Source organism: Macrobrachium nipponense, chromosome 21, assembly GCF_015104395.2.
Source record: "Macrobrachium nipponense isolate FS-2020 chromosome 21, ASM1510439v2, whole genome shotgun sequence".
Lineage (NCBI taxonomy): Eukaryota > Metazoa > Arthropoda > Malacostraca > Decapoda > Palaemonidae > Macrobrachium > Macrobrachium nipponense.
In genome coordinates, this window is record NC_087212.1 from 35093782 (window position 1) to 35112118 (window position 18337).

Here is an 18337-nt window from a genome sequence, read left to right on the forward strand (position 1 = left end):
TATGAGATTGACTCAGAATTCCAAGTATATGAAACTAATAAAAGTGAAACAATGAGGCATACATCATTCAAACTGCAAAATTCTTAGGCCTTATCTTTATTATACTCCAACTGGAAGGCACCTTTAGTATATTGAAAGGTTATAAGTAAAAATGTATTACACCTTATAGTTCATTTATTGTAAATATTACTTTAACATACCATAAAGCTAACAATTCTAATTCACAAATGGATTGCCTAAAGGGTTTTGTCAAATGGATAAGATTGTTATATCTTATTATCCGGTAAATTACAGTTTAACAATTAGATCTACTGATAATGTTTAAGAATATGACAGAATTTCTTTTAGGGATTTCTGTACAATACTTGTTGTTGGCTGTTGATTGAAATGAGACTACTGTATTCACACAAAATACGTCTTGTTGGTGATTTACTGCATTTTCTACAAATAGAAACTGGTCCGTGAGAAGTGGCCATTAAGTAACCATATGGTGAATGAGTTTACGCAATATAAAGACGAGACCACATTACCATTTTATTATTCTTCAAACCGTGCTTCTTCTTAGCTATAAAGCAGTTCAACGACGCCACAACCATTTATGTCTGATTTAGTCATAACTACTACAGACTTTCATCCATTTTCCTTTAATGCCTCCTTGATGAGGATCGAGCATAGTTCACTTCTTATGTCGGCTAAGTGTAATTGTTTTGAAGGATTCTTTGATTTGATTATGATGTTGAGATTTAAAAGTATTAATGAGTTGAGTGCTTTAATGGGAAGTGATCTTGATTGATTATTTTAGGAAAACACCCCCAGATTAAATCCTGTTATTTAAGTCAATAGCTTGCATCTTTATGGCACTAGAGCATGATGCGAGGACACATTGAGTCACACTTTTAAAGACTTGAAAGCTAGTGTGTATGTTAAGCCCTTTATTATGAATTGAAACAATTTTTTATGGCAGATTTTGTAGCTCATCTATATATTAGACTAACCATAATCTGTTTTTGGTCGAACTATTCCCTAATATAATAACGTTAGTGTTGACCATTTGGCCTCCCTGTATGATATGAGATGTTTTTTTATTAGGTTCCAAGAACTTTAACTTTTGCTTGTTACTCGCGTGTTAGGATCTTTCCAGTTGTGTTGTGTGTGAAAAAATAGACCTTGGAATAATACAGTTGGGTTTGACAGTTTGCATTTGGGTGTAAGGAATTATCTCATCTCTCAATCAATTCTGTAATGTCTTTCGTATGATGTCATTATGAAACATATCAGCTTATAGCTTTTATTTCTTCTACAGGGCAGTGGAGTCCTACTAATGAAGCCTAGATACTGATTTTTATTATATGTGAGTTGATGACAATTTCAGCATCTTGTAAATTCGAAACTTTATAGAATATAACAATCATCCGTATAGATCATTGTAATTCCAGTGTAATTAATTGACTGGTAATGGCATTTATTGCTCATTTGAACAGTGTTCTGGTTAGGTCTCATCCTTGAGGAACTCCATCTTATAATTCAAATGAATATATATATATATATATATATATATATATATATATATATATATATATAGATATATCTATATATTAAAATATATTATATATTGCACATTCATTTTGGAATGTTATGTCCGAAAGGAATTATAAAATAAATGTACTTATAGGGCCTCTATACGGTGGTTGTACATTGATTTCCATCAGAGAAGATAATCAGATACGAATTGGACTGGAGTAAGATACACCAAGGCCAAGCAAGTCCTGCATTTCCTCGTTACTTTGCATAAACAGCTTTTTAGTTAAACAAGTTTGTAATTGGGAGCATGCTTGTGTCTTCATTGGGTTTAATTGTGATAATTTTCACATTTTGTTATACCTAGGAAGTAGGTTATTTTGCCAAAGATCATTATAATGTTGAAACTTACTGGCTTTAGCTAGTGGTGGTAGTTGCTAAATAATTTCAAGCGGAATGTTATCTTTCAAAGGGACTGATTCACTGCACAGGGATATTTTAAAATATAGCGTCCGCTGTTGCAAAGACCAGTGTAATAGCTCTGCTTCTTTTTTAATATTGCGGCGTTAATGTGCATCTAAATTACTGTCCCGCTATTGGCTGCAAAATGTTTTCCTTGCATGTCAGTTATTTCCTTTGAGAAGTTTGTGCCTTTTGGGAATGGAAAAGATTTCGTTTATTATCCGAAATCAGTGCCATACCTTTTTTATTTGGGTGTCACTGGACATACGTGTCTATAGTGGAAACATAACATTTGCATGATGTAGTTCTCTCACTTATTAATGTGCTGCTTTTCTGATCTCACATTACTAATGGGAACTGGAAATGTCAGTTATTAGTACTGTGTATCCCAGTTTGGGTAATAAGTGATACAACACTAGTAATGGAACGGGAAGAGGCAAAGTTAATGACAAGAGAAAATAGAAATTAAGGAACACATACTAGGATCATTCGCGTCAGGATATAGATACTGTACTGAAGTTATATCCAACAGCTGCTAACCATCAAACTAGATGATGAATCAGACATTGTGGTAAAACAAATAATAACAACAACAATGATGATGGTGGTGACAACAATGTTAAAACATTTAGGTACAGAAATCTCTTTTGCCATCTTTTTTATAACGTTAATCTTCTATGGTTTTACTATGATGATCAGGCTAAACATCCTTCTGATGACAGACACAAATAAAACAAGTAGAAAAAAGAAAAGAACCTCACGTTTGCCCGCTGGATCGAAGCCCAACAATCGTGATTCACCGCGCCCGAAACCTGAAAAGAGATGTCACGTAGTCACTGCTCTCGTCGGTGACGCTAGACGCCATAGTCGAGAGTCGAGATTCTCATGGGCTCCGACCCCCTCATCTCCCACGAACTCTCATTCAAAATTAAACAAAGTGGCTTACAGGATTGCCTGCCTATTTTAACACCTCGATGTTCTTAAAGGCAAGAATTTCGGTCCTAATATAAAGTATTAAGATATAACCTAATACACACACACTCACACACGGAACTTAATGACACCCCAAGTGCCAGCCAACCTCCCACAGCGAGTGACAGTCTACATCCCCTGGCTAACCCCCCATCCACCCAAATGATCAGCGCTTTCATCTCCCATCTTCGTGAGTAGCCTTGGATACAGTAGATATAATCTCTTGGAATATTTTTGGCCTCAAGCGGAACATTCCTCTTCTAAACATGTTATGCAAAAACTTCAAAGGCATCATTGCATTGCAAGAAACGCTCCTCTGGCCACGTGACCTTGTCATCTGCGATTCAATACATGAAGACTTCAAGCATTCTCGACCTCATGGATCAAGTTACAGATCAAATCGTAGCCGGTTGCCCAAAAGGGAGGCGGGGGGGTTGCTTTCTTTCCTGTGGCACAAATCGTTATACAACATGGTAAATGTTTTGACATACAGGAGTGACATTGCTGGGGCTTCATGTGTCAGTAGGGGACTCTAAGATCCAAATAATTAATGTTTGTATGCCCTGGGAAAGTCATCATTTTGATCGGTACTGCATGATTCTAGGAGAGTTGCACAGTATTATTCACGATTCACCTGCTGATCATATCTGTACAATCGGGGACCTTAATCCTCACCCCACAAAACAATTTTATAACTAACTTCATCGCTTCTGTCAAAATCATGCTCTCCAAATTAGTGATGTAATGCTCCTCTCTCCCTCCTTCTATGCCTTTGTACAAATTAGAACGGACACAATTACAACCTCCTGGTTGGACCATTGCATCACGTCTCCACAACTTCCTGATTCAATTATGACCTGCAATATTCGCTACGATCTTGCAGCGGTCTACGATCACATCCATTTACAGGTGTCATTCAGTACCCCATCCCTCCCTACCGTGAACCCCTTAACTGGTCGCCCACCAGCTGTGAACTGGGATTTTAAAAACCAACAGAAAACTAGATACTTTAGGATGACCACGGAAACCAGGTTGCGGACAATAGTTCAACCGGCAGACGCCTTACTTTGTACAAACACAAAATCATAGAAATTACCACCACAGGAAAGATCTGAAAGAATTCTTTTCGAACATAATTCCCGCTGCTTGCCTCCGGCGGGGTTACCTATAGATTTCGTCAAGGTAAATCTCGCAATATACCTGGATGGAATGATTTGGTTGAAGATCTGTATACATATTCACGAGAAATGTTTTTACTGTGAAGGCAAAATGGTAGCTCGAGGAAAGGACTGCATTGCTAATGAGACAGGAGAGAGCACAGTTCAAACTTTCTCTTACGCACTGCAGATTAAGTGAAAAGCAACTAAGAGCCGATGAAGTGTCTAGAAATTTAGAATCCGAAGATTATCCTCGTCTTTGGAAAGACATCCAGCCGCTTAAACTAAAAAGCTACCACAGAGAGTAGGCGAAGCAGTCGGTGACGAGGCAATCGCAAGTATGTGGGGCGATCACTTAAGCAATATCCTGAAATGCATAAACGACCAAGACTCCCGAAGGGATGTAGATAACCTCCTTACTGATCACATTCAATTTCATTACGCAGATCGTATTACGTCATTTAACATCAGCGATGCCACAAACAGGCTACCTAATAATAAATCGCCCGCCTGCGATGGTCTTCCAGCAGAAGCTTGCAAATTCTGCCATCCGAAAATTTACATTCTGTTAGCTGCCCCCATTCAATGCTTACATAATTCACCAGTTTCTTCCAGACTCCCTGCTATTAGTTCATTTGATACCATTTTGAATCAAAAACAAGCTAAAGGAAGCAGCTGACCCTGGTAATTACTGCTGATTGTAATTACAACAATCGCGTCGAAGATACTCGAGTCGGTTCTTATAGTGAGACTTCTCCTGTTTCTACACATCAGTGACAACCAGTTTGGATATAAAGCAAACCACTCAACTGACACCTGCATCTACATACTGAAAGAATTGATGAAAAATTACCTATTATCAGCCTCTCCTGTTTCCCTATGTTTTGTAGATGTGAGAAAAGCATTTGACAGAGTAAACTACCTGAAGCCGCATAAAAGAGGCACACCACTATATTTAATTGGCATTTTATATTGCTGGTTCTCCACACAGCAATTCTGTGTCAAATGGTGTAATGTATTGTCGTAAACCTTCGGCTTCCTAAACAGGCTAAAGCAATGCGTACACAGATGCCCTGAATGTCAAAATCACAGTCTAGATAGAACTAGCCCGTGGTCAAAATGAACTCTCCCAATCGGATGCACTGTCAACGAAACTACTATAAACAACCTCTGTTACGCCGACGATATGGTTCTGATTTCCCCATCACTGCAAGGTCTCCAGCGACTCGTCGACACTTGCCGCCAATATGCAGAGGAATTTGATATCCTATACTACAACAAGACCTAGACCCAGTGCATGTCGCTGCTCCCGAGATCGCTTAAGTACATTGCAGAACCACAAATTTTCCTCTGAAATCATCGGCTGGAATTCGTGCACGAATTTACGTATTTGGGTCACATTATCAAGGACGACATAAAAGGTACGGCAGACATAGAACAGAGGCATCGTAAACTATGTGCAACTGGCAACATGATTGCAAGGAGGTTTGCCTTCTGTCACCGAGACTTGAAACTGCTGCTCTTCCGCTCGTGTTGCTACAGTATCTGTGGGTCACACCGTGCTGTTGGTGCTCCCTTGTGGAAGAACTACACCCGAGAGACCATGAGACTTATCACTGTCGTTCACAATGACATTTTGAGACGCCTCACAAACACTCCTCGCTACCAGTCCGCCACACAGATGTTTACAGAAAACCGACTGGACAACTTAAAAATCATTGGAAGGCGAACAATGTCTAGTCTGATCACCCGACTGCGAAACAGCAGCAATTCGCTCATACAATGCATCTTAAGCAGTGGGGCAAGATCTAAATTGTGGTGAAGATGGGAAAACGAGGCTTTTGTTCCCTAAATGACTTAATCTTTGTTTGTTCCGATACGAATATATATCATATATATATATATATATATTATATATATATATATATATATATATATAGTGTGTTTTTTTATGCTTGGATGTATGAAAATAGTTTTTAAAAATCAGCTCTAACGTTAGTGTTGACCATTTGGCCTCCCTGTATGATATGAGATGTTTTTTTATTAGGTTCCAAGAACTTAACTTTTGCGTTATTACTCGCGTGTTAGGATCTTTCCAGTTGTGTTGTGTGTGAAAAAATAGACCTTGGAATAATACAGTTGGGTTTGACAGTTTGCATTTGGGTGTAAGGAATTATCTCATCTCTCAATCAATTCTGTAATGTCTTTCGTATGATGTCATTATGAAACATATCAGCTTATAGCTTTTATTTCTTCTACAGGGCAGTGGAGTCCTACTAATGAAGCCTAGATACTGATTTTTATTATATGTGAGTTGATGACAATTTCAGCATCTTGTAAATTCGAAACTTTATAGAATATAACAATCATCCGTATAGATCATTGTAATTCCAGTGTAATTAATTGACTGGTAATGGCATTTATTGCTCATTTGAACAGTGTTCTGGTTAGGTCTCATCCTTGAGGAACTCCATCTTATAATTCAAATGTATCAATATATATATATATATATATATTATATATATATATAGATATATCTCTATATATATATATTTATATATATATTATTAATATATTGCACATTCATTTTGGAATGTTATGTCCGAAAGGAATTATAAAATAAATGTACTTATAGGGCCTCTATACGGTGGTTGTACATTGATTTCCATCAGAGAAGATAATCAGATACGAATTGGACTGGAGTAAGATACACCAAGGCCAAGCAAGTCCTGCATTTCCTCGTTACTTTGCATAAACAGCTTTTTAGTTAAACAAGTTTGTAATTGGGAGCATGCTTGTGTCTTCATTGGGTTTAATTGTGATAATTTTCACATTTTGTTATACCTAGGAAGTAGGTTATTTTGCCAAAGATCATTATAATGTTGAAACTTACTGGCTTTAGCTAGTGGTGGTAGTTGCTAAATAATTTCAAGCGGAATGTTATCTTTCAAAGGGACTGATTCACTGCACAGGGATATTTTAAAATATAGCGTCCGCTGTTGCAAAGACCAGTGTAATAGCTCTGCTTCTTTTTTAATATTGCGGCGTTAATGTGCATCTAAATTACTGTCCCGCTATTGGCTGCAAAATGTTTTCCTTGCATGTCAGTTATTTCCTTTGAGAAGTTTGTGCCTTTTGGGAATGGAAAAGATTTCGTTTATTATCCGAAATCAGTGCCATACCTTTTTTATTTGGGGTGTCACTGGACATACGTGTCTATAGTGGAAACATAACATTTCCATGATGTAGTTCTCTCACTTATTAATGTGCTGCTTTTCTGATCTCACATTACTAATGGGAACTGGAAATGTCAGTTATTAGTACTGTGTATCCCAGTTTGGGTAATAAGTGATACAACACTAGTAATGGAACGGGAAGAGGCAAAGTTAATGACAAGAGAAAATAGAAATTAAGGAACACATACTAGGATCATTCGCGTCAGGATATAGATACTGTACTGAAGTTATATCCAACAGCTGCTAACCATCAAACTAGATGATGAATCAGACATTGTGGTAAAACAAATAATAACAACAACAATGATGATGGTGGTGACAACAATGTTAAAACATTTAGGTACAGAAATCTCTTTTGCCATCTTTTTTATAACGTTAATCTTCTATGGTTTTACTATGATGATCAGGCTAAATATCCTTCTGATGACAGACACAAATAAAACAAGTAGAAAAAAGAAAAGAACCTCACGTTTGCCCGCTGGATCGAAGCCCAACAATCGTGATTCACCGCGCCCGAAACCTGAAAAGAGATGTCACGTAGTCACTGCTCTCGTCGGTGACGCTAGACGCCATAGTCGAGAGTCGAGATTCTCATGGGCTTCCCGACCCCCTCATCTCCCACGAACTCTCATTCAAAATTAAACAAAGTGGCTTACAGGATTGCCTGCCTATTTTACACCTCGATGTTCTTAAAGGCAAGAATTTCGGTCCTAATATAAAGTATTAAGATATAACCTAATACACACACACTCACACACGGAACTTAATGACACCCCAAGTGCCAGCCAACCTCCCACAGCGAGTGACAGTCTACATCCCCTGGCTAACCCCTCATCCACCCAAATGATCAGCGCTTTCATCTCCCATCTTCGTGAGTAGCCTTGGATACAGTAGATATAATCTCTTGGAATATTTTTGGCCTCAAGCGGAACATTCCTCTTCTAAACATGTTATGCAAAAACTTCAAAGGCATCATTGCATTGCAAGAAACGCTCCTCTGGCCACGTGACCTTGTCATCTGCGATTCAATACATGAAGACTTCAAGCATTCTCGACCTCATGGATCAAGTTACAGATCAGATCGTAGCCGGTTGCCCAAAAGGGAGGCGGGGGGGTTGCTTTCTTTCCTGTGGCACAAATCGTTATACAACATGGTAAATGTTTTTGACATACAGGAGTGACATTGCTGGGGCTTCATGTGTCATTAGGGTGGACTCTAAGATCCAAATAATTAATGTTTGTATGCCTGGGAAAGTCATCATTTTGATCGGTACTGCATGATTCTAGGAGTTGCACAGTATTATTCACGATTCACCTGCTGATCATATCTGTACAATCGGGGACCTTAATCCTCACCCCACAAAACAATTTTATAACTAACTTCATCGCTTCTGTCAAAATCATGCTCTCCAAATTAGTGATGTAATGCTCCTCTCTCCCTCCTTCTATGCCTGTGTACAAATTAGAACGGACACAATTACAACCTCCTGGTTGGACCATTGCATCACGTCTCCACAACTTCCTGATTCAATTATGACCTGCAATATTCGCTACGATCTTGCAGCGGTCTACGATCACATCCATTTACAGGTGTCATTCAGTACCCCATCCCTCCCTACCGTGAACCCCTTAACTGGTCGCCCACCAGCTGTGAACTGGGATTTTAAAAACCAACAGAAAACTAGATACTTTAGGATGACCACGGAAACCAGGTTGCGGACAATAGTTCAACCGGCAGACGCCTTACTTTGTACAAACACAAAATCATAGAAATTACCACCACAGGAAAGATCTGAAAGAATTCTTTTCGAACATAATTCCCGCTGCTTGCCTCCGGCGGGGTTACCTATAGATTTCGTCAAGGTAAATCTCGCAATATACCTGGATGGAATGATTTGGTTGAAGATCTGTATACATATTCACGAGAAATGTTTTTACTGTGAAGGCAAAATGGTAGCTCGAGGAAAGGACTGCATTGCTAATGAGACAGGAGAGAGCACAGTTCAAACTTTCTCTTACGCACTGCAGATTAAGTGAAAAGCAACTAAGAGCCGATGAAGTGGTCTAGAAATTTAGAATCCGAAGATTATCCTCGTCTTTGGAAAGACATCCAGCCGCTTAAACTAAAAAGCTACCACAGAGAGTAGGCGAAGCAGTCGGTGACGAGGCAATCGCAAGTATGTGGGGCGATCACTTAAGCAATATCCTGAAATGCATAAACGACCAAGACTCCCGAAGGGATGTAGATAACCTCCTTACTGATCACATTCAATCATTACGCAGATCGTATTACGTCATTTAACATCAGCGATGCCACAAACAGGCTACCTAATAATAAATCGCCCGCCTGCGATGGTCTTCCAGCAGAAGCTTGCAAATTCTGCCATCCGAAAATTTACATTCTGTTAGCTGCCCCCATTCAATGCTTACATAATTCACCAGTTTCTTCCAGACTCCCTGCTATTAGTTCATTTGATACCATTTTGAATCAAAAACAAGCTAAAGGAAGCAGCTGACCCTGGTAATTACTGCCTGATTGTAATTACAACAATCGCGTCGAAGATACTCGAGTCGGTTCTTATAGTGAGACTTCTCCTGTTTCTACACATCAGTGACAACCAGTTTGGATATAAAGCAAACCACTCAACTGACACCTGCATCTACATACTGAAAGATTGATGAAAAAACTTTACCTATTATCAGCCCTCTCCTTTTTGTTTCCCTATGTTTTGTAGATGTGAGAAAAGCATTTGACAGAGTAAACTACCTGAAGCCGCATAAAAGAGGCACACCACTATATTTAATTGGCATTTTATATTGCTGGTTCTCCACACAGCAATTCTGTGTCAAATGGTGTAATGTATTGTCGTAAACCTTCGGCTTCCTAAACAGGCTAAAGCAATGCGTACACAGATGCCCTGAATGTCAAAATCACAGTCTAGATAGAACTAGCCCGTGGTCAAAATGAACTCTCCCAATCGGATGCACTGTCAACGAAACTACTATAAAACAACCTCTGTTACGCCGACGATATGGTTCTGATTTCCCCATCACTGCAAGGTCTCCAGCGACTCGTCGACACTTGCCGCCAATATGCAGAGGAATTTGATATCCTATACTACAACAAGACCTAGACCCAGTGCATGTCGCTGCTCCCGAGATCGCTTAAGTACATTGCAGAACCACAAATTTTCCTCTGAAATCATCGGCTGGAATTCGTGCACGAATTTACGTATTTGGGTCACATTATCAAGGACGACATAAAAGTTACGGCAGACATAGAACAGAGGCATCGTAAACTATGTGCAACTGGCAACATGATTGCAAGGAGGTTTGCCTTCTGTCACCGAGACTTGAAACTGCTGCTCTTCCGCTCGTGTTGCTACAGTATCTGTGGGTCACACCGTGCTGTTGGTGCTCCCTTGTGGAAGAACTACACCCGAGAGACCATGAGACTTATCACTGTCGTTCACAATGACATTTTGAGACGCCTCACAAACACTCCTCGCTACCAGTCCGCCACACAGATGTTTACAGAAAACCGACTGGACAACTTAAAAATCATTGGAAGGCGAACAATGTCTAGTCTGATCACCCGACTGCGAAACAGCAGCAATTCGCTCATACAATGCATCTTAAGCAGTGGGGCAAGATCTAAATTGTGGTGAAGATGGGAAAACGAGGCTTTTGTTCCCTAAATGACTTAATCTTTGTTTGTTCCGATACGAATACAAACCATCGGTCCTTTACGATAGAAAAGTAACTAGCGGCAGCTGGAATGGTCGTAAGCTTCGAACAAGGGAGTTCAGTAGTTAACTGCTTGTCCGACAGTGCACGCGCAGCGCGACTGGGAGGTGAAGAACCTCTTTGCTTTCGGTCGCGTTGGTGGATGGACGTGTTCTTCATCGCTCTCTGCCCGCTTCTTTGTTGTATGCTTTGTGTTGTTTTCCCAACTTGGTTTGTTTGTGTGTGAAAGAATAGTGTAAGTACGTGTACTTTCTTTGTTTTTTTTACATTGATTGTGATGGATCCTCGTGAATTGGGGCTGTCCCCGCGCCCCCCCATCAGCACCAGAGTTTGCCCTGGTGTAGAGGGCCGTAAGTACGGGGTCTTTCGCTCCTTCCCTGAGGTAGATCCCCATGTATATTGTGCTCGGTGCCGGGGGCATGAATGCTCTCTGGCCGAGCCCTGTGATGTTTGTAATAATTGGTCGCAGGAGCAGTGGGTGCTGTACGAAAGTAAGAGGAAGAGACGTAAGCCTGCCAAGGAGTCGTCGGAAAGCTCTCCATCGACTCCCTTGGTCACAGTCATGTCGTCTTCCTTCCTGCCGCCAGCTCAGCTCCCGCGTATGGCTCCTTCCCCTTCGGGAGGGGGGGGGGTTTCTCGTTCTTTCTCTTTGCCCGATCCATCGAGCGTAGAGGAGGGGGCGAGATACCCCGACGTACAGCTGTATTCGGGGTCTTCCGTTCGCTCGGGGTAGGGCTGCCCCCCCCCCGTGCGAGGGGTAACCCCTCCTGCTAACCCGACTTTTGCTTCCTCAGGTGCTTCTGCTGCGGGCGATGACCTCGGCCAGGTATGGTTCTCGCTGGGTCTCCAGGGCACACCGAGCGTTCAGGGGCTGCTGCATCATCTGGCGGGTGCTGTTCCGGTCACCCCTGGACCGGTGACCACCACCACCACCACATTCTCGACCCTAGGGTATGCCGCCCCTCCTCACCTGGTCTACACCCAACATGTGACGACGGTGACTCCTTCGGCTGCTGTCCAGGCCCCAATTGCTGCCGTCCCGAGGAGGGGCGTGCCTCCTCCACCCAGGTTCATTGCCCTCGCCCCAGCCCCTGACTTTCGGTGCCCTAAGAGTTCGCCCCTGGATCTGCCACCGGTACCCAGGATGTCGCTGGCTGCTGCCCCATCTCCTGCCATACCTGCCTTGCCTGAGCCAGCCCCTGCTGACGTCGTTCCTGCCTGTGGTGTTGCTGCCCCAGTCGCAAGTCCTTCCAGACAGGTGCAGCCGGGCCGTGTTGCTTCGGCAATAGCCCCGGCTCTGGCCTGGATGGAGGACCTGACGTCTGTCCTGAAGGAGCGGACAAAGAGGAAGAGGAAGAAGAGGAAGGTGTCGTCGTCGTCTTCGTCGTAGCATGCTGCCGCCTCTTCCCCTTCGACTTCCCAGGCTTCCAAGCCGAGGAAGAAGAAGGTTGCCTCCTCCCCCCCTAAGAGTCTCCTTCGGGAACTTCTAAGGGCCCGTCTCACTCCGGTGGGACGGGGGGTTCTTCCGCTGGTCCTCCTGCTCCTTCGGGAGTGGGGCCCGTCTCTCCTTCCGCCAGGAAGAAGAAGACGGGGACCAGAGGGGTACCGGCTAACACCGGTACTTCCTCGCCTGTTGCTAGAGGTCCTACCTCTACACCAGGTTCCGGCTCGGCCTCTCGTTCGCGAGAGGTACCGAGTGTACTGTCTCCTGCGGGCGACCATGCAGCCAAGGCTCAGGCGTCCGAGTTCGCTTGGCGCCAGGACCGAGGCACGGAGCGGAAGGCTGGCGAGAGCCGCTCAGGTGACTCTCACCAGGCCAGCGATTGCTCTCTTAGCGACCAGCAGGCTACCAGGGTTGACGTGACGGTCTCAGACCGATCACGGGATGAGGCTGGGAAGAGGTCCCCTCGATCGCAGGTCCAGCGCAGCTCCCACCGCGACAGTGGTCTCTGCAGGTCTCCTGAACGCCGCTCCCACTGGGACCGGACAGGTAGGGAGACCAGCAGCAGCTCCTCTGACGCACGTGACCGGGGCCGCTGTTCTTGGTCCAGCCGCTCTCCCCAGGAGAGCCGCGCGACCAGGCCTGCAGCTCGATCGCCACCGCGGGTTGGCGATCGCCTGCAGCCCCCCAAGCACACCGGTCCTGCCAGTGAGCGAGGGGGGAGCGTCAGGTCTTCCTCTCCGGTTCCTTCAACTTCCTTGGGCTACACCGGGAAGGGCGAGGCGACACGGAGTGATCGTGAGGGGCGCGCTCCTCACAGTCCCGCCACGATGCCCTACGAGCCAGGCACGGTCTTAGGACTGACCAGGTCGTACGCGCAAGTGGCGGGAGGAGACCGGGAGGGGTCTGTCGCTGTTCCTCCTTCTGAAGGAGTAGGGTCTCGAGAGGCGTTCTTGCTGGAGGGGCTTGACGATCCAACTCCTCAAGACGCAGTCACTCCTGAGATCCAGAGGAATTTTGCAGAGGTTATTGCGCTGATTCGTCAGCACAACGACCTCAAGGAAGGATCGCTGCTCCCACCTTCTGAGCCTACGTCCCAGCTCGAGTCGTTCTGGGGGCCTAAGAAGGAACCCAAAACGACGATGGGTCTGCTGCGATCAGAGCTGGCCGACTCGGTGCTGGGCCAGGTGGACTCACTCGTCTCCGGACAAGAGGGTTCGCTACGGTCCGGTAGGTCATCTAAGCTACTTCCCCCGCCTCTACTGCGACAGAGGAAGTTCTACGTGCCAACAGAGGATCCGATGCCGTCCAAACAGGTTGATCCGGAGCTAGCTAGGCTAACTCCGGGGGTGTCTCTGCAGCAGCTCCTGTCGGAGAACCTGTGGTTCTCTCAGCAAGAGGCACTTGCTCTGGAATCCACCACCATGGCAGCTTTCCAGGCAGTCTCCTGGCTGGACCTGTGGTCCCTCACAGTGTCCAAGGTCGCGGCCACCTCGGGGAATATCACTCCTGGAGGTGACCCGGCTTTCGGGAGGCTATGCCAGTCTGGGGGTAGGGCCATCTCCTACCTCGTCCACCAGACGGTAAACCTGTGGGCCAACCTGGTACTTCAGCGTAGGTACGCAGTCCTCACCCAAGTGTCCAGGGCGGCTGGGCGTGAGGCGGCATTGGGCCTTCGCAATGGACCAGTGCGGAGTTCCTCCTCTCTCTTCCCAGGAGAGATGGTGGACGCTGCGGTGGAACGACGGTGCACTGATGACAGTGACCATCTGGTACACCATGCAGTATCGAAGGCTTCTGGGCAGCCTCGATCGACTGCAGCCAAACCCAAGAGCTTGGTTAGCGCTTCCTCGGCAGCTAAGACGGTTGCATGGTCGAAGCCCCGAGGAAAGACTCTGCCTTCAACTTCTGCCAGGGGAGGTCACTATCATCCCCCCTCCCAGCCCTCCTTTCCACAAGGAGGAGCAGGGAAGAAGTCGAAGAGAGGCAGGAAACGCTAGGGACGGCGTTCCCCTCACCTGCTGCCGGAAGTGGGGGGGTGCCTGGCGAGCCATTGGGCAACATGGCAGTGCTACGGTGTGGAGACCTGGATAGTAGACGTCCTTCGGGAGAGGTATCTACTACCCTTCAAGTCTTGGCCACCCCTCACCTCCAACCTGGTCCATCTTCAGACCTACGTTCCTAGAACATCAAAGGACAGCCGTCTTTTCCTGGTGGAGAAGTCTTCGGGGGGCTGGCGCTCGGTGATAGATCTCTCTCCCCTAAACCGATTCGTTCGCCAGTCTCGGATCACGATGGAGACATTACGTTCCGTGCTTGACTCTATCAGGGAGAACGATTTCATGCTTTCAGTGGATTTGAAGGATGCATATTTCCAGATACCTGTCCATCAATCCTCCAGGAGGTACCTCCGCTTCATCCTCGACGGGACGGTGTACCAATTCAGGGCACTTTGCTTCGGTCTCTCAACCGCTCCGCAGGTGTTCATGCGATTGTTCCCGCTGGTGTCTGCTTGGGCCCACTCGTCAGGGATACGTCTTCTGAGGTATCTCGACGACTGGTTAGTCCTGGCGAGCTCCCGCTTGCAGTTGCTATGGGACAGGGATCGACTTCTTGAGTTCTGCAGCAATCTGGGGATCGTGGTGAACTTTGAGAAGTGTGACCTTGAACCCAAGCAGAGGATGAAGTACCTGGGTATGCTGATTGACACGGTGGCAGGGCGAGTCTTCCCCACAGGCTCGCGGATCAGCAGATTCAGGGAGGCAGCCGACCGGTTCCTGTCTTGGCAGGAACAGTCAGCTCAGCAGTGGCAGGTCGTGATCAGCCACCTGTCATCACTCAAGAAGTTAGTCCGTCACGGGCGTTTTCACCTGCGGTCTCTTCAGTGGAGGCTAAAGGAGAGTTGGTCACAGGCAGAGAACCCACCGTACTTCCCCGTGTCCCTCACGGAGGAGGTGAGGCAGGACCTAGCCTGGTGGCTGGATGACAAGAACCTCTTAAGAGGAGTGCCTCTCTGCACTCCCCCACCCCCCGGAGATGTTGCTGTTCTAAGACGCGTCCACCGAGGGATGGGGCGCACACCTGGAGGAGTTGCTGACGGCAGGAATGTGGGACCATCACAACAAGCACCTCCACATCAATGTCCTGGAGCTCAAGGTAGCATTCTTCGCTCTCCAAGAGTTCCAGGACCGCTTGATGGGACACTTGGTTGTGTTGATGTGCGACAACACCACGGTAGTGGCATACGTCAACAAACGGGGGCGCCTAGTGTCCTTCCCGTTGCACCAGTTGACGCTGCAGGTGCACGGGTAGAGCTGTCAGCCCGCTACATTCCAGGCAAGAGAAATGTAGTAGCAGACAAGCTCAGCTGTCTGGATCAGGTGATAGGGACCGAATGGTCCCTACACTCAGACGTGGCGGAAAGGCTCTTCAACCTTTGGGGGCGTCCAGTAGTGGATCTGTTCGCCACCTGGCACAACAGGAAACTTCAGGTTTTCTTTTCAGCCATGCTGGACCCATGGGCAGCTGCAGAGGACGCTCTTCAACACCCGTGGGACAACCTCTTTCCCCCGTTCTGCCTGATTCGCAAGGTGATCAGCTGAGTGCTGGCCACCCCGAATCTCAGGATGATCCTGGTGGCTCCGAAATGGCCCCAGGCCATTTGGTATCTGGACCTGCTGGCTCTGCTTGCAGAAGCACCGAGAGAGATTCCCCCTTGGCACATCCTTCTCGTCCAGCCACACGTAGAACGGTACCACCGGACAGTCCAGTCTCCACATCTTCACGACTGGCTGTTATCCACCATCTCTTGCGAGCGAGAGGCTTTTCTCGCAGAGCAGCAACAGAGATGGCTGGGCACGTCAGACAGTCCTCTGCAGCTGTGCACCAGGGAAAGTGGGCCATCTTCTGTGGTTGGTGTCTCCTCTTAGAGCCACTCTTCAGCAGGTAGCGGATTTCCTCGTATTTCTTCGCCGAGACAAGCTCTCTCTGTCCCCACAGTCAAAGGATATAGAGCCGCCCTGGCACTAGTCCTGAAACTGAGGGGAGTGGATATCTCGGATTCGTTCGAGATTTCCTTGCTTATGAGGAGCTATGAGAGGTCTTGCCCACCCAGGGAACTCAGGCCCCCGGGGTGGGATGTGACTCTCGTCCTTAGGAGTCTGACTCGAAGGCCCTTCGAGCCACACCGAGAGTCGTCAGACAGGGATCTGACCCTCAAGACCCTCTTCTTGCTGGCCCTGGCATCGGCGAAAAGAGTAGGGGAACTTCATGGTCTTTCCTTCAACGTCAAGCATACCAGGGGATGGGGATCTGTGACGCTCGATTTCATCCCGAACTTCGTAGCTAAGACTCAGAATCCTTCGGTCCCTGACGACCGGTTCGAGTCTTTCACAATCCCCTCCCTAATGGACTTCACCGACAATGATACGGATGAGATGCAGCTTTGTCCTGTGAGGGCGCTACGGCGCTATCTGAAGAGAACTCAGCACCTCAGGCCTGAGTGTCGACGCCTCTTTGTTAGCACTGGGGTGACCAAGAAAGAAGTATCCAAGAACACACTTTCTTTCTGGCTGCGTGAGGTGATCAGGAGGGCGTACAAAGCTGATGGTAGCGACGACATCCATACCCTTCGTCCGAGAGGTATTGGTCCTTCCCTTGCGTTACGCAGGTCCTGAAGGCAGGGGTCTGGTCTAACCAGACCACCTTCACCTCCTTCTACCTTCGGGATATTGCCCACAGGTCCTTGGACACTTTTTCCTTGGGACCCGTGATGGCTGCTCAACACGTTGTGTAGCTTACCCAGCACCCGAGCGGACAGAACCGCATCGAATCCTGGTGTGACTGCATGAATGGATGAGTGAATGAGAGTGTGACTGGCTTCTCTTTCCCATCTTTTTCTCCCCCTCTACCTGTGGGCAGAGAGACGCAGTCGTCACTTCGCTGGAGCAGGATAAGATGCAGGTGAGCTACTCGACCAAGCCCCATCCTATCCCTTTCATTAGGGATAGGAGCGAATATCCACCACTTCCCCCCAACAAGGGTGGGGGAGTGGAAGCCAACAAGAGACAAACCCATGACTTTATATTGCCTCTTGCAATAGGAACAAGTTCTTGCTTGCTAGTTTTAAGAGGTACGCTTGCCTCCCTCTTATTACTTGGGTCCAGAGGTCTGACCATTGATCCTGCGGTACATACCCCGATCATTGGGCAGAGGCTAGGATCCCTCCCTCTGCCCTTACGACCAGGGAGGGAATCCAAGGTTGGGCAAACACCAGTCTGTTCTTAAGACTCTTATTCCTCCCACCAAGAAGTGAGTCTTCCTATTGTAAAGGACTGATGGTTTGTATTCGTATCGGAACAAATGGCAATTTGTCGAAAATTGCATTTTTCCTAACTATACAAACCTGAGGTCCTTTACACATAGTCCCACCTCATGCCACCCCTCAGTCTGCATTTTCCTGGGCCTAAAGCAAAGTGGTTCTTCACCTCCCAGTCGCGCGGCGCGCACACTGTCGGACAAGCAGTTAACTACCGAACTCCCTTGTTCGAAGCTTACGACCGTTCCAGCTGCCGCTAGTTACCTTCCTATTGTAGAGGACCTCAGGTTTATATAGGGTAGTTAGGAAAAATGCAATTTTCGACAAATTGCCATTTTTGCATAGTGTCATCTGCAGAATCTGTTCCTTTTTTCATTATTACGGTGATTATTGTCATTATAGTTTTGCTACATTCAATTTTCGTACTTAGCCTCTGGGCCTGACACTGCAACCACCAAGGTCCCTAGCTGGAATTTAATTATATACA

The 18337-nt window shown here is 46.3% G+C and overlaps 1 long non-coding RNA gene across 4 annotated transcripts in view; it reads left to right on the plus strand.

Annotated features, from left to right (window-relative positions):
* Window positions 1-18337, plus strand: part of LOC135197917 (uncharacterized) — a 323650-nt gene that overhangs the window by 301007 nt on the left and 4306 nt on the right. The window lies entirely within an intron of this gene.